At 37.0% G+C, this 24,924-nt stretch overlaps 1 long non-coding RNA gene across 3 annotated transcripts in view; it reads left to right on the top strand.

Annotated features, from left to right (window-relative positions):
- Positions 1 to 24,924, top strand: part of LOC114892009 — a 458,069-nt gene that overhangs the window by 103,382 nt on the left and 329,763 nt on the right. The gene's annotated exons all lie outside the window — the stretch shown is intronic.

Below are 24,924 nucleotides of genomic sequence, written 5' to 3'. Positions count from 1 at the left end.
AGCCTTTTACCTTTTCCATCTGTAGGTATTCTAGGTTCATATGGCCACCACAACTGTTACTGGTCTTCTTAATTCTCCTTGCACTGTCAGTAGCATTTGCTGAAGCTTTCCTTGAATATTCAGATCCTTCCACTTAATTCAGCAGATTCACTGTCAATGATAATTTGCTGTCGCTTTATACCAGACAGTGTTCTAGGCTCTGGAGATAAAATAGTTGAGATGAAGTCTCGATCCTCATGGAGCATACATTACAACAGATGAATAAATATATATTTGATTTGCTATGGGAAAAAAAACAGATTAAAGGGATAGAGAAAAACACAGTATACTACTTTAGAAAGGGCAGTCAAGGAAGTTTTCTCTGTAGAGGTGATATTTGAGCATAAATCTGAAGTGAGGGAGCAAACCATATGAGTTTCGGGGAAGTCTGTAACTGGAAGTGGGAGGAGTCAAGTGCAAAGGCTTGTGTTTGTTGTATTCAAGGATCAGTAAGAAGCACCGTGGGTGGAGGGGGAGAGTGATAGGAAATGAAGTTAAGAGTTAGGCAGAGGCAAATCATGAAAAGGCTGATAGGCCACAGTAGCTCTTGGATTTTATTCTAAGTGTGATGGCAAGTCATTACTCTTAGAGGGTTGAGAGCAGGGAGGCAATGTGGACTCACTTCATTTGAGGAATATTTTCTCAGATGAAAGTAGAGATGCAAGGTATCAGGAGAATTTTTAGGTACTTATCCAGCTGCATTTATTAATATAAATACTTCAGTAGGAATGGGAAGTGGTTTTTCAGGGATAGCCTGCACTGGATAACACTACTCAAGGTCTGTTTTACCTTTGGAAGAGTACTACAGTACCATGATGGAGTAGGGGACTATTTTCCTAGAAAGATTTTATTGATTAGTACTTTCAGAGGCCAGTCGAAGTGAAGTCAGTGGTGGCTAATTCAGTAAATATTTCTGTGGGCTTTGTTATATTTCAGACACTGTTCTAGATGCTCTTGCAAATGTTAGGCTGTGCAGGTATTTGTCCCCATTTTACAGAGAAGAAAACTGAAGCTCAGAGTTCCTCTTATGTCACAGCTGCTGTAAGTACTTGATTAATTATCTGAATATTCTCACTAAGGTAGACTCTTTGCCTGAATTACTTGGGTAATTGCAACAGTGTAGATCTGAGTATTAATCATGTTTAATCAGGCAGTGTGCTATTAAATTTCTAAGACTGTATTAAAGGGGTAATTAAAAGACTTGTCTTCTATTTTTAAATACATACTTTCTAATTGTTTTCTGGAAATTAAAGGACTATGTGGTCATTTTAGAAAAATTGGAAAATACAGTTTTTACACACACACACACACACACACACACATATACACATTGTGACAACCTCTCTGCTTCCTCCTTGTTAATGCCTCAGACTAACACTTTAACCAGTGTAAACCAATGGATTCTGCTCATATCGTTATTGTATTTATTTAAATAGTTGCAGAATGAGTAAGTTTTGCTCACTTGGTTCAGTGTTACCAGTCATTTAGACTTGCTCTGTGACAGTTTATTACTTGCAAATGAGTTTCGGAAACTTAATATATTTGTTTGATAACTCAGTATGTCTAGTAAAGTTATTTCAAAGGTCATCTGAAGGGCGAAGTTCTATAGTACATTGAGTAGTAGTTTTTCAAAGTCTTATGGTCTGGTGGCCTATCTGTAGGGCCTAATACCAAATCCAGTATTTATTTGGCATAACTCATCTAAAGAAAGTAAACAAAATAAAATGCTCCCTTCTTTTGATAACTTTCTTGCTTACAGCTGACTGTAGACGTACATCTCAGTTTACAATGTCAGATATTCAAGGAATATACTTTTTGTAATTATTTTGTAGCTCAGTTTCTATCTTGAGCCCCTATTCTGCCTAGGTGGCTGAAATTTTACTGTAAATTAGAGCTATCCTACCTTTCCATGCTCTGCTAATTCTTGGGTTGGGATGGTGGGTCCTACTAGATATCTTCACCTTTCCACAGTGGTGGCATCTGTAGAAATGTTTCTCCTTCATTTTGTTTCTGCAGTTAGCCAGTCATCACAGGTTACTGCTGACTTATTCCTCATTCCCATCCACAAGGTTTTAGCTGGTAAACTAAAACCTTTCTGCAACTTCCATGCTATTAATAAAGTTGTAATCTTTCTGTGATCCCCACACTCCACTAACATTTGGAGAATTCTCTGATACTGCCACTTGTCTAAGTCTTTCTGGGTCTGTAGGGCCTGGGAAATTCTATGAGGCTAATACCATTTTTGCCCATCACATTATCCATCCAGTTCGGTGGGATCTTCTTGCCTTCTTGAGTGCGTACCTAAGAAATGGGACGCAGATTGCCTCTATTCTCTTGTAAGAACAATGTCTGTATTCATTGTCGCTTTGACTTTTATTTTCCCCATTGCAGGGAATTTCGATCAAGTCTGGAAGGTGAGGAAGTCTTGTGGTTTTTTGTTTATTTTTTGTCTTTAAGGTGTTCTAAATCTGTCTTCTGTGCCAGATGTTGCAAACCCAGTGCCTGAATTTGACTCACAGCAATGCCTTTTGCTTGGGAATTATTTCAAAAATTTGGAAAATTCATATAAAAATCTGAATCTCCAGATTTCTTTTGGGGAAAATGATCTAGCGACACTGGACCCACATTTTCATACGGCAAAAATCAGCTGGAGTTCCATAGTGGCTCCTTACAGGATTTGCTCACTCCAGTCTCCACATTCCCTTTTGTTTTGTATTATTCACCTTCCTAGCTTTGGTAAGCATATGTTCTAAGTCCTTTCCATTATTTTCAAGGTCCAGGATTTTGAAATTCATAGGTCAGAAAAAAGACTCCTTGTTTCTGCTTTCTGCTGTCACTGCTTTCCCTGAGGTAAGTTGAGCCTATCTACTGCTTGAATGGAGGAAGACTAAGAATGATAGGGGAAAAAATTTGGCCAGTATTTTAAAAATGTTAAGCCACTGCAAGATACTATCAGAATTTTATTTTACTAATTTAAAAATGTTTTGTCAAGTTGATTTTTAAAATTCAGCTTTATTGAGGTATAAATTACAGAAGATAAAGTTTACCAATTTTAAATGTATAATTCAGACTGTTTTCCAAAGTGATTGTATCATTTTACATTTTACACGTATGAAAGTGTAGTTGCTGCACAGCCCTGTTATCCTTGGTGTTATTAATGTTTTAATTTTAATTACTCTAGTGGGTACATTGTATCTAGTCATGTCTTATTGTGCTTTTTTAAAATTGAGGTATAGTTGCTGTACCTACTATATAAGTTTCAGGTGTGCAACATAGAGATTCACAATTTTTAAAGGTTATACTCCATTTATAGTTATTATAAAATATTGGCTATATTCCCTGTACTGTACAAATATATCCTTGTAGCTTATTTATTTTATACATAGTAGTTTGTATCTCTTAATTCCCTATCTGTATCTTGTCCTTCCCCACTTTGCTCTCCCTCTGGTAACCACTAGTTTGTTCTCTATATCATGAGCCTGTTTCTTCTTTGTTATATTCACTTGTTTGTTTTACTGTTTTTAGATATCATCTATAAGTGATATACAGTATTTGTCTTTCTCTGACTTATTTCACTAAGCATAATACATTCCAAGTCCATCCGTGTTGTTGCAAATGGCAAAATTTCATTCTTTACATGATTAGTATTCCATTGTATTATATACCACATCTTCTTTATCCATTCATCTGTCAGTGGAGACTTAGGTTGCTTCCATGTCTTGACTATTGTAAATAATGCTGCTATGAACATTGGGGTGCAGATATCTTTTCAAATGAGTGTTTTTGTTTTCATTGGATATATACCCAGGAGTGGAATTGCTGGATCATATGTTAGTTCTATTTTTAGTTTTTTGAGGCACCTCCTTACTGAGCCTTTCCCACAGTGACTGTACCAGTTTACATTCACCAGTAGCATACAAGGGTTCCCTTTTCTCCACATCCTCACCAACATTTATTATTTGTGGTCTTTTTGATGATAGCCAGTCTTACTGATGTGAGGTAATATCTCATTGTGGTTTTGATTTCAATTTCTCTGATGATTAGTGATGTTGAACATCTTTTCATGTGCCTGTTGGCCATCTGTATGTCTTCTTTGGAGATATGTCTATTCAGGTCTTCTGCTTCTCTTATAATCAGGTTTTTTTTTTATTGAGTTTTGTGAGCTGTTTGCATATTTTGGAAATTAAGCCCTTGTCAGTTGCATTGTTTGCAGATATTTTCTCCCATTCTGTAGGTTGTCTTTTCGTTTGGTTTATGGTTTCCTTTGCTGTGCAGAAGCTTATAAGTTTGATTAGGCCCCATTAGGCCCCATTTGTTTGTTTATTTTTTAAAATTTATTTTATTGAAGTATAGTTGATTTATAATGTGTTAATTTCTGCCCATTTGTTTATTTTTGCTTTTATTTCTTTTGCCTTGGGAGATCTAAGAATGTTTTGCTGTGATTTATGTCAGAGAATGTTTTGCCTATGTTCTTTACAAGGAGTTTTTTGGTGTCCTGTCTTATATTTAAGTCTTTAAGCCATTTTGAGTTGATTTTTGTGTATGCTGTGAAGGAGTGTTCTAACTTCTTTGATTTACATGTGGCTGTCCAGCTTTCCCAGCATGTGTGATGAATAGACTGTCTTTTTTTCATTATATTTTCTTGCCTAATTTGTTGAAGATTAATTGACCGTACGTGTGTGGGTTTATTTCTGGGCTCTCAATTCAGTTCCATTGATCTTTATGTCTGTTTTTGCACCAGTACCACACTGGGTTTTTTTTTTTTTTCTGGCTGTGTTTTTGGTCTTCGTTGCTGCATGCAGGCTTTCTCTAGTTGCAGTGAGTGGGGGCTATTCTTTGTTGCATTGCATGGGCTTCTCATTGCAGTGGCTTCTCGTTGCAGAGCATGGGCTCTAAGGGTGCGGGCTTCAGTAGTTGTGGTGCGTACCACACTGTTTTGATTACTGTAGCTTGTAGTATTGTTTGAAGTTCTAAGGGTTATGCCTCCAGCTTTGTTTTTCTCCTCAGTATTGCTTTGGCAGTTCTGGGTCTTTTGTGGTTCCATATAAATTTTGGGATTGTTTGTTCTAGTTCTGTGAAAAACGTCATGGGTAATTTGGTAAGGATCACATTGAGTCTGTGGATTGCTTTGGGTAGTATGGCCATTTAACTATATTAGTTCTTCCAATCCAAGCACATGGGCTATCTTTCCATTTCCTTGAATCATCTTCATTTTCCTTTATCAGTGTTTTATAGTTCTCATTGTATATGTCTTTCACCTCCTAGGTCAGGCTTATTACTAGGGTTTTTGGTTTTTTTTTGATGTGATTTTAAATGGGATTTTTTTTTTTACTTTCCCTTTCTGATAGTTCATTGTTAGTGTAAAGAAAGAAATGCAAACTATTTCTGTATGTTAATCTTGTATCCTGCTACCTTGCTGAATTCATTTATCAGTTCTAATAGTTTTTGTGTGAAGTCTTTAGGGTTTTCTTTTTTTTTTATTTTATTTTTTAATTTATTTAATTTATTTTTTTAACATCTTTATTGGGGTATAATTGCTTTACAATGGTGTGTTATTTTCTGCTTTATAACAAAGCGAATCAGTTATACATATACATATGTTCGCATATCTCTTCCCTCTTGCATCTCCCTCCCTCCCACCCTCCCTATCCCACCCCTCCAGGCGGTCGCAAAGCACCAAGCCGATATCCCTGTGCCATGCGGCTGCTTCCCACTAGCTATCTATCTCACGTTTGTTAGTGTGTATATGTCCATGACTCTCTCTCGCCCTGTCACAGCTCACCTTTCCCCCTCCCCATATTCCTCAAGTCCATTCTCCAGTAGGTCTGTGTCTTTATTCCTGTCTTACCCCTAGGTTCTTCATGACATTTTTTTTCTTCTTAAATTCCATATATATGTGTTAGCATACGGTATTTGTCTTTTTCTTTCTGACTTACTTCACTCTGTATGACAGACTCTAGGTCTATCCACCTCATTACAAATAGCTCAATTTCGTTTCTTTTTACGGCTGAGTAATATTCCATTGTATATATGTGCCACATCTTCTTTATCCATTCGTCTGATGATGGGCGCTTAGGTTGTTTCCATGTCCTGGCTATTGTAAATAGAGCTGCAATGAACATTTTGGTACATGACTCTTTTTGAATTATGGTTTTCTCAAGGTATATGCCCAGTAGTGGGATTGCTGGGTCATATGGTAGTTCTATTTATAATTTTTTAAGAAAACTTCATACTGTTCTCCATAGTGGCTGAACCAATTCACATTCCCACCAGCAGTGCAAGAGTGTTCCCTTTTCTCCACACCCTCTCCAGCATTTATTGTTTCTAGATTTTTTGATGATGGCCATTCTGACTGGTGTGAGATGATATCTCATTGTAGTTTTGATTTGCATTTCTCTAATGATTAATGATGTTGCTCATTCTTTCATGTGTTTGTTGGCAGTCTGTATATCTTCTTTGGAGAAATGTCTATTTAGGTCTTCTGCCCATTTTTGGATTGGGTTGTTTGTTTGCCCTTGGGATTTGATGATCTGCTAATAACCTCAAAAACTTAGAAAGTAGTGTGGTTGCAGGTTATTTATGACACACTATGGAACTGGCCTCTGATTATGACTTTTGCCCACTTTAGTCTAAATAAGTCCACTCCAGTAGAAATAAAATGTGAGCCACTTGTGTAATTTAAAATTTTTTTGTAGCCACATTAAACAAAGTAAAAAGAAACAGGTGAATTTAATAAAATTTTATTTAATCCAATATGTTAAAATATTATTTCAATATAGAATCAACATAAAGTTGTGAGATATTTTACATTTTTTCATACTAAACTTTGAAATCTAATGTGTTATCTTACACTTATGTGTGTCTCAATTTGGACTAGATATATTACAAGTGCTCAATAGCCACATGTAGCTACTGGCTACCATATTGGACAGCTCAGGTCTAGACCTCAAGAACAAGAAGCTATATTGCATCATATGTGATGAATATGGTTCTTTGTATGTTAGAAGACTAAATACTATGGTATGCCTTTTATCTTAGATAATTGAATACTACAGGATAACTAACATTATAATGAAAAAACAAATGGCCACTGAATTTATATGGTTTTTCTTTTTTTGAGGAGATCATGAGTTTTACTTACAGTCAGCTAATTCTCGCAGTGCCTTAAAATAGGCACCTTTGAAAGTGAGTTATGTCTTTAGATGTATCATTGGTAAATCACTCAAGGATTTCACTAGATGGACTAGGTAGCCAGGAGTTTTAAAAGTATAATTCAGTGTACATGACTTACCCTTGGAAAATAAGTTGCATGTTGGGAGAATTTCTTCCATTATATAGTGAAGTACCTCATCATTTTGTGGCCTGTAAACATTTACTTGTTTACCATGTTGACAAATATATTGATCCTGCTGTACAGAAGCATCTTGAAAACCTAAAAGATGTCTGTTATGTAATTTAATGAAAAATAGATGTTGAGGGGAAAAGTCAGCCACCGTATATGACCTCAGTATAGGGGCTGGAAATAATATACTTTGCAAAGTCTGAAGTATGTTAGTAGTTTTAGAAAAAGACTAGTTAAGTAGTTTGAAAACCTTAAGATCTTCCAAGAAACTGATGATGCATACTGATGATGACTTACTGAGTTTGCTTTGGGAAAGCCCTGTAAGTCATGGAACTTGCTGTGTATTTTAAGGACACCTTTAACCCTATCTATGAAATTCAGTCATCTTGAATTGTATATTGAAGCAGCGTGCTCAGGGAAAAATGAATTTCTTTGCTGAATGTAAGTGAAAGCACTTGATTACTTGTAAAGTCTTGGCTATCTCTGATGGTGATTATTATCTGTGGTTGTTTGTTGAGGGTTTTTTGTTTGTTTTTTAAAGACTTATTTGGGATAAGCAAATGTTAAGTGTTACATAGTTAAAAAGATGTTCTTTTAGAGAGTATTCCATAAGAAAAGACAAGTAGTTCTACATTATTCTTGTTTATTGATACTTTTATTTAGGAGCAAACAGTTTTAAAAATTAGACTAATTCATAGCAGAGTGATAGAGAAGTGGATATGCTGTGTGTAATAAGGAAGTGAATTGAATAAGGAATCAGTAAGTCAGAAGCCTCAGAGAAGGTAACATCTATTTTTTTTCCATGACCCAGAAGGACTGTGTGTATACCAGTAAACACTTTAGAAAGTTTGTCAACCCTCTATAGTGAAATAAATCAGTGAGGGTTAAGATCATGTTTCTGACTTAACCATTCATGGGTTAAACCTATTGTCATTTTATATCTTGCTTTGAAATGAAGCTTTGGGAATTAAGGGGTTACCATCAAAGGGGTTTTCAAAGGGTGCTTTAAAAAGTTTGAGAACCATTGTTCTGTTATAATAAAAGTGGTCATGGGAGGCCTCCCTGAGAAAGCGATGTTTGAGCTATGGCTTAAAGGAGATGTGGGAACAACTGTGGAGCTGCATTGGGAAGAAGTTTCCAGGCCAAGGACACAAGGGATGCCACGCCTTTAATGCAGGAACATAGCTGTCAGGTTGGAGGACAGCATGGTGGCCAGTGTGGCCACAGAAACAAAAGGGTTACCATCATTTATTCTCAGTCTTCCCTGTATTCTAGATACTTTTTATACAAACCTGACTTGAAATAAGGAAAATTGGAGAAAAAAATGTTACAGCAGAACAATGGGTTTCAAACTTTTAAAATCATTGTTTGGAAACAAATCCCAAAATATGAAATAAATAAAAGTGATGTTGCAGCTCAAAAAATGATAGGGACATGTCAAAAAGCCTCAGTAGTCAGATCAAAGGGACTCACACTGGCCAAATCTGAGAGAATTTGAGCTTCAAAATAATGAGATTAATAAGTGTTAATCTATTAAATTAAAAAAAATCTATGAGTCCACACTTATAGTAAACAAAAAAATAAATAAGGGAATAGGACACCAGCTAATAAATGTAGGAGGAATGATAATGTTAGAAAATCACCATTTTGCAACCATTTTAACCACCAGGCAAGGATCATTAAGTTGGATGAGGGCTAAGATATTTACAAACTCTTAAAAGTATCTTTCCATGAATTATTCTTTAATTACTAAGGAAAAAAAGATATTTTACAGTGGAGTAACCTTGTAGACACTACTTTAACTATGTAAGTAATTAATCAAAGTCAGTATCACCAATAACTGACAAACCCAATATTATTTGCTTCCAGATGTGATACACTGAAAAGAACAATAACATTTATATAATATTTCTGCCAAAAATATATAACCTAAATCTAATTATGAGGAAATATTAGACAAACCCAAATTGAGGGATTTTTACAAAGGAAATTGTTTGTACTATTTATAAATGTCAGTGTTGTGAAAGACAAAGGCTGATCTGGACCAGAGAATAAAATTGCTATAGAAGGAATTTTGGAGACAATTGGCAAAAATTAAATAAATTCTATAGATTAGATAACAACATTGTGTCAATATTAAATTTCCTGAATTTGATTATCATACTGTGATAATGTAGGTGAATATCCTTGTTCTTGGTAAATCTACCCTGAAGTATTTAGAGGTAATGGAACAAGGTTTTGTTACTTTCAAACAATTCAGAAAATAAAAGATATACTGTATAAAGAGAGAAAGAAGAGGAGGAAAAGAGAGGAGGGGAGGGGTAGGAAAGAATAGTAAAGCAGTTGTGGCAAAATGTTAAAATCTGGGTTAAACACATAAAATAGTTCTTTGTACTATGCTTGTAACTTTTCTGTGTATTTAAAATTATTTCAGAACAAAAAGTTGTACACAAAAAGTGATGGTGTGCTGGATGAATTAGGTCTACAACATTTTCTATTTGGTGTTGCTCCTTCACTTATTTTCTTCTAAACAGAACCTCTGAGGCACCCCTGAATACAATCTGAAAATCACTGCTCTTGAAATGATCATTCCTTCCAGCTATGAAAACAGAGAAAGCAGAAAGTTTTACATGTAATAATGATTTTATATATGGAAGGAGATATCTAATATTTCACTACCTCTAGGAAGAGACTACTTGTTTTAAATATTGCTAACGTGCAGAGATTGTTGGTAAATACTGATGGACACATAAAAAAAGAGCATATGGAAAAAATTTAAGCAATAGAGCAAACTCTGTATTTGGCCCAAGGGTTCAAGGAATTCTAAGAGTGACTACCTGTAGGTAGTTAGGGAGAAATTTTTAAGGTAGCTGCAATAAAATTTAGATTTTCTTTAGATTTATATGTGCAACTGAAATGAGGCTTAGGAAGGCTCAGAGCGTGGAAATTCTAGTTTATGTTTATACTCATGGTAAGGGTGGCTGCTATCATTAAAATGACAAGGTCATAGTGAACTTTGTAAATTTGAGGACAGATGATGAAAAAAATGATTCAGGGTAGATAAGAGAGCAGTCAAAGGAGCAGTGTTAAAAGTATCATACTTGTGGCCACTTCAGCAGTGATACTGAGTTAGTACCATTTAGGTACTTCTTGGAAACATCATCCGTAACGTCAGAGAGAAACCCTACCTGAGCCAGGTGTTATTTTCCTGTGTTTACTAAAGTTAACAACATAATTTCTGTGGTACATAGTACTTCAAGGAGAACAGAATTTGAAGGTCTAGAAAACACTGTGGAACTACTGAAATTATGGAATTGTTATAAGCTGTGAATAGCAGATAGATCATTTTAATTTGGGGGCAAGGGAATTCTAGTTTTCTTAAAGGAAAAAAAACAACAACAAAGGGGAACAGAATAAGCTATCTACTTTTGACCTAATTTGTGAGCTAAATACTAAAACCTTGTGAGATGAGAAATGACAAAAGAGGGAAAATCAGTGTATAAGACATGAAAGAACATTGTTTTTAGAACTGCCACAGTATATTGAAATTATAAGAGGTAGTTATGGCATAAAGAGCAGACAAAGAATGAAAATAAACTTTGTTAAAAGTTAAATTATGCATACATCAAAATGAAGAAGGGGGAGGGCTTCCCTGGTGGCGCAGTGGTTGAGAGTCTGCCTGCCGATGCAGGGGACACGGGTTCATGCCCTGGTCCGGGAAGATCCCACATGCCGCGGAGCGGCTGGGCCCATGAGCCATGGCCGCTGAGCCTGCGCGTCCGGAGCCTGTGGTTCGCAACGGGAGAGGCCACAACAGTGAGAGGCCCGAGTACCGCAAAAAAAAAAAAAAAAAAAGAAGAAGGGCAGTAATGCTTACAATATACAAATGATTGTATATACAGAACCTGTGGTTTCTTGCCAATTTGGAAAATAATAAAATGAAAAATGGCTTCTTATGGACAAAGGTGATATAGAAGTAAAAAAACACAATTGGTATAAAAATGACTTTTTCTTAGATTTTCAGAGAAATATAAATTTAAAAAGGGATGTTAAATGGAGAATTATCTGTAATTTTAATCTTTATGGGCATGGTATGAAAGTAGGTAGAAGTAAGCCGAGGAGGAAAGCATGTTGACAAAAGGAACTGTAACTCTTGGCAGTGTATAAACAGGGTGCTTTGTAAAGTTCTGCCATAGAACCACTAATGCAATGGTTCTGTGCAATGCAACATCAGTGGTAGTTGGAATAAAGGAATAGGAGAATGGATCATTTAATGACCGCTTATAATAGTTATTACCCTCTGAGTTATGTTAAGGGCAACCAAATCCAGCACTCCAGGGCACAAGATGATTGGCTAAAGGAATTGGGAAGAAGTTGTTCTTGTTGGTGTACCTTTGTTTGGCTATTCAGGGACCCTTTTTTCTCCAGGTATTATCTACTGCTGTCTGTAGAACTTAGACATGGAGGGCTCAATGGTTTGCTGGTCTTTAGAACATCTTGTATTTTAATGATCATGATAAATGCTTGGAGAATATAGAAATGTTGGGGCTTCAGTGGAATTAATGATCACATCTGTCTTTTGATTGGTGTTTTCATTTTAATCATCATTTAAATGATTTCCCCGTCACAGATTTTATTTAAAAGACTGACTATATATAACATCTGACATTTTTGATTATTTTAATGGACTAGGTTTTAAACACTGGAACTATAGTTCTGCCCAGTGAAAAGCACAGGTGTTCTGACAAGCAATAATAGCAAATAAAATGTGGTATTTTTATTGTGTAAAATAGTATGGACACATACAGTACACACAAGAATCTAGAATATAAGGCTGTTTAACGGCAATCAAATTTTAGTAGAATTTACTTGATTGTAACATCTTCCTTTTAGGTTGGAATATGGTTTCTTAAAGAGGATCAGACAAATTACTCATTCTGGGAACAAAGACTTTTGAAAGCTGACAGCTTACTGGCAGTTATGATGAGCATTTATTTCAGGCTTATAAAACATATTAATCAAACTTGTTCACAGTATGGTGGTCCAAAGAGGGGTTATATTATTTTTCAGAGATACTTTAAATAACTGAAGAGCACTGGTAACATATTTTCCATGAATACAAAGCTACAATGTTTTTTTTTCTTCTAGATGAGTAAATACTTTTCTCGGGTTTAAAGAATGAAGAGTAGTGCAGGAATCTGTTTATTACAAGACTATTTGCAAAAGACCTATGCACCATTCATTGAACCTTGAAAAACACTTGAAAATGTGGGTTGCATTTGCAAACTTCAGTATATGACATGGAAAGCTGGCAAGCTGCCTGGCTTCTACTTAAAGGATTGTCATTCTGGGAAAAATAAATTTCTCTAACTAGACAAAAGTCAATGTTTTCATGTTTTACTGCAATCAGACTGATAGAGCTGACAATTTAATGTCTCAACACTTAAAATATCTGGGGATAATCAGTTACCTCAATCAATCATAAACACAAATCCTTCTATTTTCGAAGCTTGTGTGTCTGTGACTAAAGATGTAAGACCGTTTGGTGAGTCCCTTTCCCCGCAACACCCCGTCATCTACCCCCACCATCCTCCTAATATTCCTGATCTGTCTTTATTCTGTGCAGATATATATACACATTATGCACCTGGAAATAACTTTTAACAACTCAAGTGTGATCAAATTTAGAAACTTTTCTTTCACTGTCCTGTTTTATTTAATTTTTATGGGTAGTTTATAGACTGTATGCCTGTCAGAAAAATGTGGAACTGTGCTGGCATTCCCACTGAAGACATCATTATGAGTGAAAAAGCGCTCAAGGCTTTTTCAAAGTGGGTGCTGAAATGTACATTTCCTTTCTCTGACTCCAGGGGATGCTGGTAGCTACCCCAAACAGACAGGTATTTTGGGGTCAAATGGTGTAGGGCCAGGCCCTTAGGATTTCCTGGCAAGCACACTGAACAGCTCAGTTCTGGAAAATAATCATAATAATGATGATGATAAAGCAAGGGAGGCAGTGACAACAACATAAAAAGCTGCCTAAGGAATTGGATTCCAGGTAGCTCTAGATTTGGCGGAGCTGACAGGTTCAGTTCACTAAGCTTTGGTACTGGTAATGACGGGAAACTTCAGACAGTTTTAGAGATCTATTTCTATTAAGCTATGCCGTGGTGTTTCTGCAACTTGAGAGCAAGTTTACTGGGGCATACCATTCTTCTTTCAACATGGTAAGAATTGATGTGATTGGTGCTACATTCCTAACAGATAATTACTCTGAGCACTCAGTAAGCCAGATTCCTTGTTTGAAGTATTCTTTTCTGTAGTTTTTATGTATGGTGTATATGTGGGTATATGTATATATAGACAAACGCATTCACCACCACTGCCTCCTTTTTGTTTCTTTGATTATGTAGGGCTTTGCAGTCAAACTAAGCAGAGTTTTAGGACCCTTGGGGCAGCATCTTTTAGTTCCGCATCAGGCTGCGTTGCAAACAGTCAGTCTTGTTCTTGCACTCACTTGGCGGAAGTGCCACGACACGACTTGTGCAGTGCTTTGCTCTTGCCATGAAGCCTGGGTGACAAAAGTTTTTACAAGAAGCTGACTGTATTTGAGGTTATGAATATGCAATGACTCTCATTAGTATTGAAGCACCAGAACAGGGGCTGACATCCCCCGCCACTTTGAGTTGCTGCAGAATCGGCTAATGAATTGTCTTGCTCTTTCATGCACACAGGCTGCTGTTGTGGCTTCTAAGTTCCAAGGGGAGTTGCCCAGTTTGAGTAGACCATTGACTGCAGAAATTAATTGTCAGGAACTACTCTTGATTTTGTGAAATACTATTTAGACAGTGCCTTAGCTGGTCAAAACAGAAAAGCTATAAGCTTTGTATAAGTTAGTATCATGAATAGGAATATTTAGAAAGAGACATGAGAATGTATGTATGTTCTTATATACACAACTGTGTATAGATATGCTTCCATCCTGGATTACTGTACAATAAGTATATCTAAATATAGATGAAATCAAGTAATAGAAATCTGACATTTTGTTCGTTGGTCTATTATTCTTCCATACAGAACAAACAGCGATGATAGAAAATTCCCCAAATGAATAGGGTTGAAACACAAAGCTATTCCATCAACTCTTTACCATATTCTTTCTTTCTTTTTTATTCCTGGGTCTCTGCCAAACATTTTGCAGCTCATACACATACCATCTTTCATGAATATGTTACTGATAAGGATATGTTTCTAGCCACTGATTAAGATATCTGAGCTGATTTGCAGTGTGTAAGAAAATGCAAAAGTGCTCAGACATCATCTAGAATGGTCCCTTTTCAATAGGATAAATTAAATGTGTTTTTCCACACCCCTTCTCCCTTGAAATTTCCTTTCAACTAAAAGAGAACTTCTGTGGCTTGCTGCAGATTGTAAAGAATGGATTGAATTGAAATGGATAATATATGCTAAAAGGTAAGGGATATGTTGTAAGCTGTGCAAATAAGGCAATGAACAAAGGGTAAGTCCTTATATTAATGTGCTTGCTCTACACATTTATTTAATGAAAAGGCATCCCTTGCACAGAAACAGATATATGTTATTTTGGTAGAGCTTTAGGGGGTAGTGTTACTATAATTGTCATATCTCAGTGGAAACAAGAAAAAAAGTAAAGCCCAAGAATGTATACATATAAGAGTACGAAGTATGAGTGTAGCTTAAAATAAATGCAGTCTGACAAAAGTGGCTTAAGTATCATATATCAAACACTTGTTACCTCTGCTGGCCTTAGTGACTTCACAAGACTAAGACCAAATCAGTGATAAAATCTCAAGGAAGATGAAACCAGTGTAGGCCTTTGCAAAGACCATCAGTCATTCCACAGAGCTGTGATATTATTTGTTCATGTAATCCTTGGCTTCCTATTTAATGGACATAATACACCATCCACTCCTAGACCAAAGCCATCAAGGGAAATCTTTTTCTTTTCTTTCTTTTTTTTTTTTTAAATTGGACACAGGGAAGACAGCTTTGTTCAAGATGGCAGAGTAGAAGGATGTGCTCTCGCTCCCTCTTGCAAGAACACAGGAATCACAACTAACTGCTGAACAGTCATCAACGGGAAGACACTGGAACTCACCAAAAAAGATACCCCACATCCAAAGACAAAGGAGAAGCCACAAGGAGATGGTAGGAGGGGGCGCAATCACAATAAAATCAAATCCCACTAGCCTTCAAAGTCTGATTCTCTGGGAATTCCTCCTCCCACGGTCAGACCCCCAGGTTGGCAAGCCTGACATGGGGCTCAGAATCTTCACTTCAATGGGTGCACTTCTGTGACATAATTGTTCTTCAGTTTGTGAGTCACCCACCCAGCAGTTATGGGATTTGATTGCAGGACTTCGACAGGACTGGGGAAAACAAAGACTCCACCCTTGGAGGGCACACACAAAGTAGTGTGTGCATCAGGACTCAGGGGAAGGAGTAGTGACCACATAGGAGACTGAATCAGACCTACCTGCCAGTGTTGGAGGGCCTCCTGCAGAGGCGGGAGGTAGCTGTGGCTCACCCTGGGGACAAGGACACTGGCAGCAGAAGTTCTGGGAAGTACTCCTTGGCATGAGCCCTCCCAGAGTCTGCCATTAGTCCCACCAAAGAGCCTGTAGCCTCCAGTGCTGTGTTGCCTCAGGCCAAACAACCAACAGGGAGGGAACTCAGCTCCACCCATCAGCAGACAAGCAGATTAAAGTTTTACTGAGCTCTGCCCACCAGAGCAACACCTGGCTCTACCCACCACCAGTCCCCCTCCCATCAGGAAGCTTGCACAATCCTCTTAGATAGCCTCATTCACAAGAGGGTAGACAGCAGAAGCAAGAAGAGCTACAATACTGCAGCCTGTGGAACGAAAACCACGTTCACAGAAAGATAGACAAAACGAAAACGCAGAGGACTATGTACCAGCTGAAGGAACAAGATAAAACCCCAGAAAAACAATTAAATGAAGTGGAGCTAGGCAACCTTCCAGAAAAAGAATTCAGAATAATGATAGTGAAAATGATCCAGGATCTTGGAAAAAGAATGGAGGAAAATCAAGAAGATGCAAGAAATGTTTAACAAAGACCTAGAAGAATTAAAGAACAAACACCTAGAAGAATTAAAGAACAAACAAACAGAGATGAACAATACAATAACTGAAATGAAAAATACACTAGAAGGAATCAATAGCAGAATAACTGAGGTAGAAGAATGGATAAGTCACCTGGAAGACAGAATGGTGGAAATCATTTCTGTAGAACAGAATAAAGAAAAAAGCATGAAAAGAAAAGAAAACAGCCTAAGAGACCTCTGGGACAACATTAAACACCCCAACATTTGCATTATAGGGGTCCAGGAGGAGAAGAGAGAGAGAGAAAGGACCCAAGAAAATATTTGAGGAGATTATAGTCGAAAACTTCCCTAACATGGGAAAGGAAATAGCCACCCAAGTCCAGGATGCGCAGAGTCCCAGGCAGGATAAACCCAAGGAGAAACATGCCAAGACACACAGTAATCAAACTGACAAAATTAAAGATAAAGAAAATTTATTAAAAGCAACAAGGGAAAAACGACAAATAACGTACAAGGGAACTCCCTTAAGGTTAACAGCTGATTTCTCAGCAGAAACTCTGCAAGCCAGAAGGGAGTGTCATGATATATTTAAAGTGATGAAACGGAAGACCCTACAACCAGGAATACTCTATCTATCAAGGCTCTCATTCAGATTTGATGGAGAAATCAAAAGCTTTACATACAAAGGCAAAAGCTAAGAGAATTCAGCACCACCAAACCAGCTCTACAACAAATGTTAAAGGAACTTCTCTAAGTAGAAACCACAAGAGAAGAAAAGGACCTACAAAAACAAACCCAAAAGAATTTTAAAAAATGGTAATAGGAACAAACATATCAATAATTACCTTAAATATGAATGGATTAAATGCTCCAACCCAGAGATGCAGACTGGCTGAATGGATACAAAAACAAGACCCATATATATGCTATCTAGAAGAGACCCACTTCAGACCTAGGGACACATACAGACTGAAAGTGAGGGGATGGAAAAAGATATTTCCATGCAAATGGAAATCAAAAGAAAGCTGGAGTAGCAATACTCATATCAGATAAAATAGACTGTAAAATAAAGAATGTTACAAGAGACAAGGAAGGACACTACATAATAATCAAGGGATCAATCCAAGAAGGAGATATAACAATTATAAATATATATGCACCCAACATAGGAGCACCTGAATACATAAGGCAAACGCTAAGAGCTATAAAAGAGGAAATCGACAGTAACACAATAATCGTGGGGGACTTTAAGACCTCACTTACACCAATGGACCCATCATCCAGACAGAAAATAAGGAAACACAAGCTTTAAATGACACAATAGACCAGATAGATTTAATTGATATTAATAGGACATTCTGTCTGAAAACAGCAGATTACACTTTCTTCTCAAGTACACACAGAACATTCTCCGGGATAGATCACATCTTGGGTCACAAATCAAGCCACAGTAAATTTAAGAAAATTGAAATCATATCAAACATCTTTTCCAACCACAACACTATGAGATTAGAAATGAATTACAGGGGAAAATAACGTGAAAAACACAAACACATGGAGGCTAAACAATACGTTACTAAATAACCAAGAGATCACTGAAGACATCAAAGAGGAAATAAAAAATACCGAGAGACAAATGACAACGAAAACATGATGATCCAAAACATATGGGATGCAGCAAAAGCAGTTCAAAGAGGGAAATTTATAGCAATACAATCCTACCTCAAGAAACAAGAAAAATCTGAAACAATTTAACCTTATGCCTAAAGGAACTAGAGAAAGAAGAAAAAACAAAACCCAAAGTTAGTAGAAGGAAAGAAATCATAAAGATCAGAACAGAAATATATGAAATAGAAACAAAGAAAACAATAGCAAAGATCATTAAAACTAAAAGCTGGTTCTTTGAGAAGATAAACAAAATTGATAAACCTAGCCAGACTCATCAAGAAAAAGAGTGAGGACTCAAATTAATAAAATCAGAAATGAAAAAGGAGAAGTTACAATGGACAATGCAGAAATACAAAGCATCCTAAGAGACTACTACAAGCAACTGTATACCAATAAAATGGACAACCTGGAAGAAATGGACAAATTCTTAGAAAGGTATAACCTTCCAAGACTGAACCAGGAAGAAATAGAAAATATGAACAGACCAATCACAAGTAATGAAATTGAAACTGTGATTAATAATCTTCCAACAAACGAAAGTCCAGGACCAGATGGCTTCACAGGTGAATTCTATCAAATATTTAGAGAAGAGCTAACACCCATCCTTCTCAAACTCTTTCAAAAAACTGCAGAGGAAGGAACACTCCTAAACTCATTCTACGGGGCCACCATCACCCTGATACCAAAAGCAGGCAAAGGTACCACCAAAAACAAAATCTACAGACCAATATCACTGATGAATATAGATGCAAAAATCCTCAACAAAATACTAGCAAACAGGATCCAGCAACACATTAAAAGGATCATACATCATGATAAAGTGGGATTTATTCCAGGGATGCAAGGATTCTTCAATATACACAAATCAATCAATGTGATACACCATATTAACAAGTTGAAGAATAAAAACCATATGAGCATCTCAGTAGATGCAGAGAAAGCTTTTCACAAAATTCAACACCCATTTATGATAAAAGCTCTCCAGAAAGTGGGCATAGAGGGAACCTAACTCAACATAATAAGGGCCAAATATGACAAACCCACAGCAAACACCATTCTCAATGGTGAAAAACTGAAAGCATTTCCTCTAAGATCAGTAACAAGACAAGGATGTCCACTCTCGCCACTATTATTCAACATAGTTTTGGAAGTCCTAGCCATGGCAGTCAGAGAAGAAAAAGAAATAAAAGGAATCCAAATTGGAAAATAAGAAGTAAAACTGTCACTGTTTGCAGATGACATGGTACTATACATAGAGAATCCTAAAGATGCCACCAGAAAACTACTAGAGCTAATCAATGAATTTGGTAAAGTTTCAGGATACAAAACTAATGCACAGAAATCTCTTGAATTCCTATACACTAACAACGAAAGATCAGAAAGAGAAATTAAGGAAACAATCCCATTCACCATTGCAACAAAAAGAATAAAATACCTAGGAACAAACCTACCTAAGGAGGTCAAAGACCTGTACTCAGAAAACCGTAAGACACTGATGAAAGAAATCAAAGATGATACAAACAGATGGAGAGATATACCATGTTCTTGGATTGGAAGAATCAATACTGTGAAAATCACTATACTACCCAAAGCAATCTACAGATTCAGTGCAATCCCTATCAAATTACCAATGGCATTTTTTACAGAACTAGAAGAAAACTTCTTAAAATTTGTATGGAGACACAAAAGACCCCGAATAGCCAAAGCAATCTTGAGGGAAAAAAGTGGAGCTGGAGGAACCAGACTTCCCAACTTCAGACTATACTAAAAAGCTACTGTAATCAAGACAATATGATACTGGCACAAAAACAGAAATATGGGTCAGTGGAATAGGTTAGAGAGCCCAGAGATAAACCCCTGCACCCATGGTCAACTAATCTTTGACAAAGGAGGCAAGGATATACAATGGAGAAAAGACAGCCTCTTCAATAAGTGGTGCTGGGAAAATGGGACAGCTACATGTAAATGAATGAAATTAGAACACTCCCTAACACCATACACAAAAATAAACTCAAAATGTATTAAAGACCTAAATGTAAGACTGGACACTATAGATCTCTTAGAGGAAAGCATATGCAGAACACTCTTTGACGTAAATCACAGCAAGATCTTTTTTGACCCATCTCTTATAGTAATGGAAATGAAGACAAAAATAATCAAATGGGACCTAATTAAACTTAAAAGCTTTTGCACAGCAAAGGAAACTATAAACAAGATGAAAAGACAACCCTCAGAATGGGAGAAAATATTTGCAAGTGAATCAATGGACAGAGCATTAATCTCCAAAATATATAAACAGCTCATGCAGCTCAATATTAAAAAAACAACCCAATGAAAAAATGGGCAGAAGACCTAAATAGACCTCCAAAGAGGACATACAGATGACCAAGAGGCACATGAAAATCTTCTCAACATCACTAATTATTAGAGAAATGCAAATCAAAACTGCAATGAGGTATCACCTCACACCAGTTAGAATGGGCATCATCAGAAAATCTACAAACAGCAAATGCTGGAGAGGGTGTGGAGAAAAGGGAACCCTCTTGTACTGTTGGTGGGAATGTAAATTGATGCAGCCACTATGGAGAACAGTATAGAGGTTCCTTAAGTAACTAAAAATAGAATTACCATATGACCCAGAAATCCCACTATGTGTCATATACCCAGAGAAAATCATAATTCAAAAAGACACATACACCCCAATGTTCACTGCAGCACTATTTACAATAGCCAGGTCATGGACACAACCTAAATTCCCATCGACAGATGAACGGATAAAGAAGATATGGTACATATATACAATGGAATATTACTCAGCCATAAAAAGGAATGAAATTGGGTCATTTGTAGAGATGTGGATGGACCTAGAGACTGTCATAGAGCTTGAAGTAAGTCAGAAAGAGAAAAATGAGCATCGTATATTAATGCATATATGTGGAATCTAGAAAAATGGTACAGATGAACTGGTTTGCAAGGCAGAAATAGAGACACAGATGTAGAGAACAAACCTATGGACACCAAGGGGGCAAGCGGGGGAGTGGTGGTGGTGGGATGAATTGGGAGATTGGGATTGACATATATACACTAACATGTATAAAATAGATAACTAACAAGAACCTGCTGTTTAAAAAATAAAATTAAGGGGCTTGCCTGGTGGCGCAGTGGTTGAGAACCCACCTGCCGATGCAGGGGACACGGGTTCGTGCCCCGGTCTGGGAGGATCCCACATGCCGTGGAGTGGCTGGGCCCATGGGCCATGGCCGCTGGGCCTGCACGTCCGGAGCCTGTGCTCCGTGATGGGAGAGGCCACAACAGTGAGAGGCCTGTGTACCGCAAAAATAAATAAATAAAAATAAATAAATAAATAAATAAAATTAAGAAAAATTTGACATAGGGAAGACCAGTCATATCTGATCACATGACAAGCTACTAAATTATTCAATTTCATTCCTAAATTTACATTCTTGTTGCATTTTACTGTCAGTATAGGGTTTTAAAAACTTCCTGTTTTAAGGCGCCTATATAATCAGAAGTAAAGTACCTTTATAATCACTCACAAGAATTTTCTGATTTCTCTATGCTGTTTTCCTAGGTATCCAAACATTATAAAAGGTCTGCTTGTTATGTTGAAATAAAGTATTCAACTCATACAGAACACATTCAGATTTTAAAATATTAAAGTGGAAAAAGTTTAGCTGAAACAATTATATATAAGCATAAAATGTTCAAATTTAATGGAAATATTAACCAATATCTGTTACTATGAATATGAGAATCACAGTATAAGTGAAAATACTTTAGTTTTAATTGCATAGTTTTAGAAAACTATGGTGGTTTTACTTTGGCTTGCAGTTTGTCTCTGCATCCTAGACTTTGTGATGACTGTGAAAACATTATTTATGAAAGGTTTATTCAAATATAATTTGGTGCTTATTGCTTTTATCAAATATTGGAGTCTAATGAAATAAAATGCAAGGTACTTGTGCTTCTGAGTCATTTCTGAGAATCATTTATTACACCTCCTTTTCTGTACACAACTACAATACAGTTGTAACAGCAGGCAAAACAATATGTTATGTTGTTTCTATTCATTTTAAGCTGTCCTGCTACATATCTGTAGTAGAATTTGGACACTTGCAAGGGAACAGCTAATATACATATGGATTTAGGCAATTATCTGATTCCTTTTTCTAGCTCTGAAGCCATATATATTCATAATTAATATTCTGACATAGTTTTATGAAGTGGACCAAGAATTGGAGTATTCTATGGCAGACCAAGCACCAGGAAATCAGAGACAACTTTCTCTCCCTCCCTCTCCCTCCCTCCCTCCCTCTCCCTCTCCACCCCCGCCCCCCCTGTGTGTCTCTCTCTCTCTGTCTCTCTCCCTGTGTCTCTCTCTCTCTGTCTCTCTCTGTCTCTGTCTCTGTCTGTCTGTCTCTCTCTCTCTCTCATACACTCACCTCACAGGGGAAAGAATGAGAGGAGTTCAGCCTTTGATGAGCTTATCTAAAATTTTGCCACCATAAGTTATTTTAATTTGAACATATGTGTAAGTTTTGTGCTTTCTGCTTTAGTATTATTTTGATTTGTGTGTGTGGGACACCATAATTTTTCAGTTCTTAGGGTCTCTAGAGGTCTTAATCTGAACTTGAATGGACCAGTGGATTTACCATCAGCAAATGCTACTTATACATTTTCTTGCCAGCCATAAATTAATATTTATTGAGTACAGTCTGGGTGCTGGGAGTGGGGAGAGGTGGATTAGGAAAATCCTGGGTACCAGGAAGTTTACAGTGAAGCTGGGGTGAAAGAAAGCAGGAAAATAGTGGAGATTCATTTATAGGGCTAGATATCAACAAATGTAGATTGATCTAGTGCACATTAAGTGCAGAAGTGTTCCAGAGTTGCCATTGAGGTGTGAGAACAGCCTCAGGAGGGACGACTGTAGAGACTTCTTATAGGAGACAAGTTCCTACTTGGATTTTGGAGGTTTAAAGATTCTATTAAAATGTAGTAAATTTGGCTTAACTTTGAAACAAGACTTCAGTGTGTCTAAACTCACTTTATATTGATTTCAATGGTAACATTTTCTTTAGAAGTGATATAATTTGAAGTTTGGAATTGTGTGTTTGTAATGTGCTTTTCATTTTTTTCACTTAAAAATTGTTTCCTTGGGAGAAAATAATCTTGTTTACCACAACTACCCCTGTTAAATGTAGAAGGAAAAACGTGAGGGAATTAAAAAGATTAGCGTAACATCATTTTTAAAAACTCTTATTTTTCCTTAACTCTTTCCCCAGTAGTCTTGCCTGAGTATATGTATAAATGTTGACTCCATATTGATGCCCAGCAAAATTATGCAGAAATTCCTAAGTCCTGTATCACCAGATATAGTCACTGTATACTCTGGAGGCGGGGGGGACTTTTACTCGCCATCATGGGGTCCCTGAATACTGATGCAACTGTGTAATTACTAGCTGCAGGCCTGGCTCTCAGTTAAATTGTGAAGTTTTTAAGCTATTATCCCTTTCTTTACTTCCACACTATTCTTCTTACCTTTTTTCCCCCACTCTCCTCAGATGTTAACGATAAAGGCTTGAGGTTACTCCATCCCAGGTCATTTGCTTTTCTAAGAGGAGACTCTGGGGTTTGATGTGTGTGAGGTGTATGGCAAGCACTGTGCTAGGTTCTTTACATATGTTACTGCAAAAGACTGGTGCAGAGAAACATATTAAGTAAGTTGTTAGGATCACACAAATAGCTAGGTTTTGAGTCCTAGTGTTTCAGACTCCAAAGCCTGTGCTCTTTGCACTACAGCAAAACATTTTAGGACCTAGGATAATCTATGCTGGAAGTTCAGGCTTTGTGCCAGTTCCACAGGAAAAATGCTTTTGACTGGGAGCATTGCCCTAGTGCCCTTCAAATTAGATGAGGTGGATCTAATTAGTCCTCCTAACTCATAAGGTCAGTTTTGTATAGTTGCATCTTAAGTCTTTAAATGTGGTCTTATTTGAGGAAGACTTTAATCTTTGTTTTGATTTTTTTCAATTAAATTCAATTTAGTGAATATTTATTGAATGCCTATTCTTTGCCAGGTACTATGCTGATGGTACAAAGACAGTTTAGTTAGGGAGACATTATAAGTAACTATAATACAATTCACTGAATGCTATAATAGATGCATATACAAGGGATCATGGAAACATACGAAGGTATAATTAATTTGAGGGAAGATGTCAGGGAATGTTGTATTTGAGCAGAACCTTGAAGGACAAGAAGTAAGAATTTGCCAGAAGGACAGAAGGAGGTTGATAATTCATTTCAGGTGATGGGAATAGCATGAGCACGTGCGTGAATATGTCTGGCATGTTTGGAATGTGGTAAGAGTGGTAGATTGTAAAAATGGTCACAAGTTCTTCCCTTTCCTGCATCCAACTCCTGGAAATGTGATACTGAAAATCCTTCCATTAAGGAGTGGAGTCTGTTTCCCCATCACTGAATTTGGGTTGATCATGTGACTGACTTTGGCCAATGGACATTAGTAAATATGAAACCAGCAGAGACTTGAGAAGTGCTTGTGCAGTGGGGCTTCTGTACTTGGAACCCTGAGATCATACTGTGAATGAGCCCAGGTTATCCTGCTGGAGGATAAGTAGCCACCTGTAGGAGAGCAGAGGCTCTGGCTGATAGTCTGCTAAGCACTAGACCTGTGAGTGAGATCATCTTGGATTATTTAGTTACCAGCTAATCCACCACTGACCATGGAC

Source organism: Monodon monoceros, unplaced genomic scaffold (assembly GCF_005190385.1).
Source record: "Monodon monoceros isolate NGI ecotype Baffin Bay Population unplaced genomic scaffold, NGI_Narwhal_1 Super_Scaffold_12, whole genome shotgun sequence".
Lineage (NCBI taxonomy): Eukaryota > Metazoa > Chordata > Mammalia > Artiodactyla > Monodontidae > Monodon > Monodon monoceros.
The sequence above is the reverse complement of the archived record's forward strand: the minus strand, read 5'-3'. Positions and strand labels throughout refer to the sequence as shown.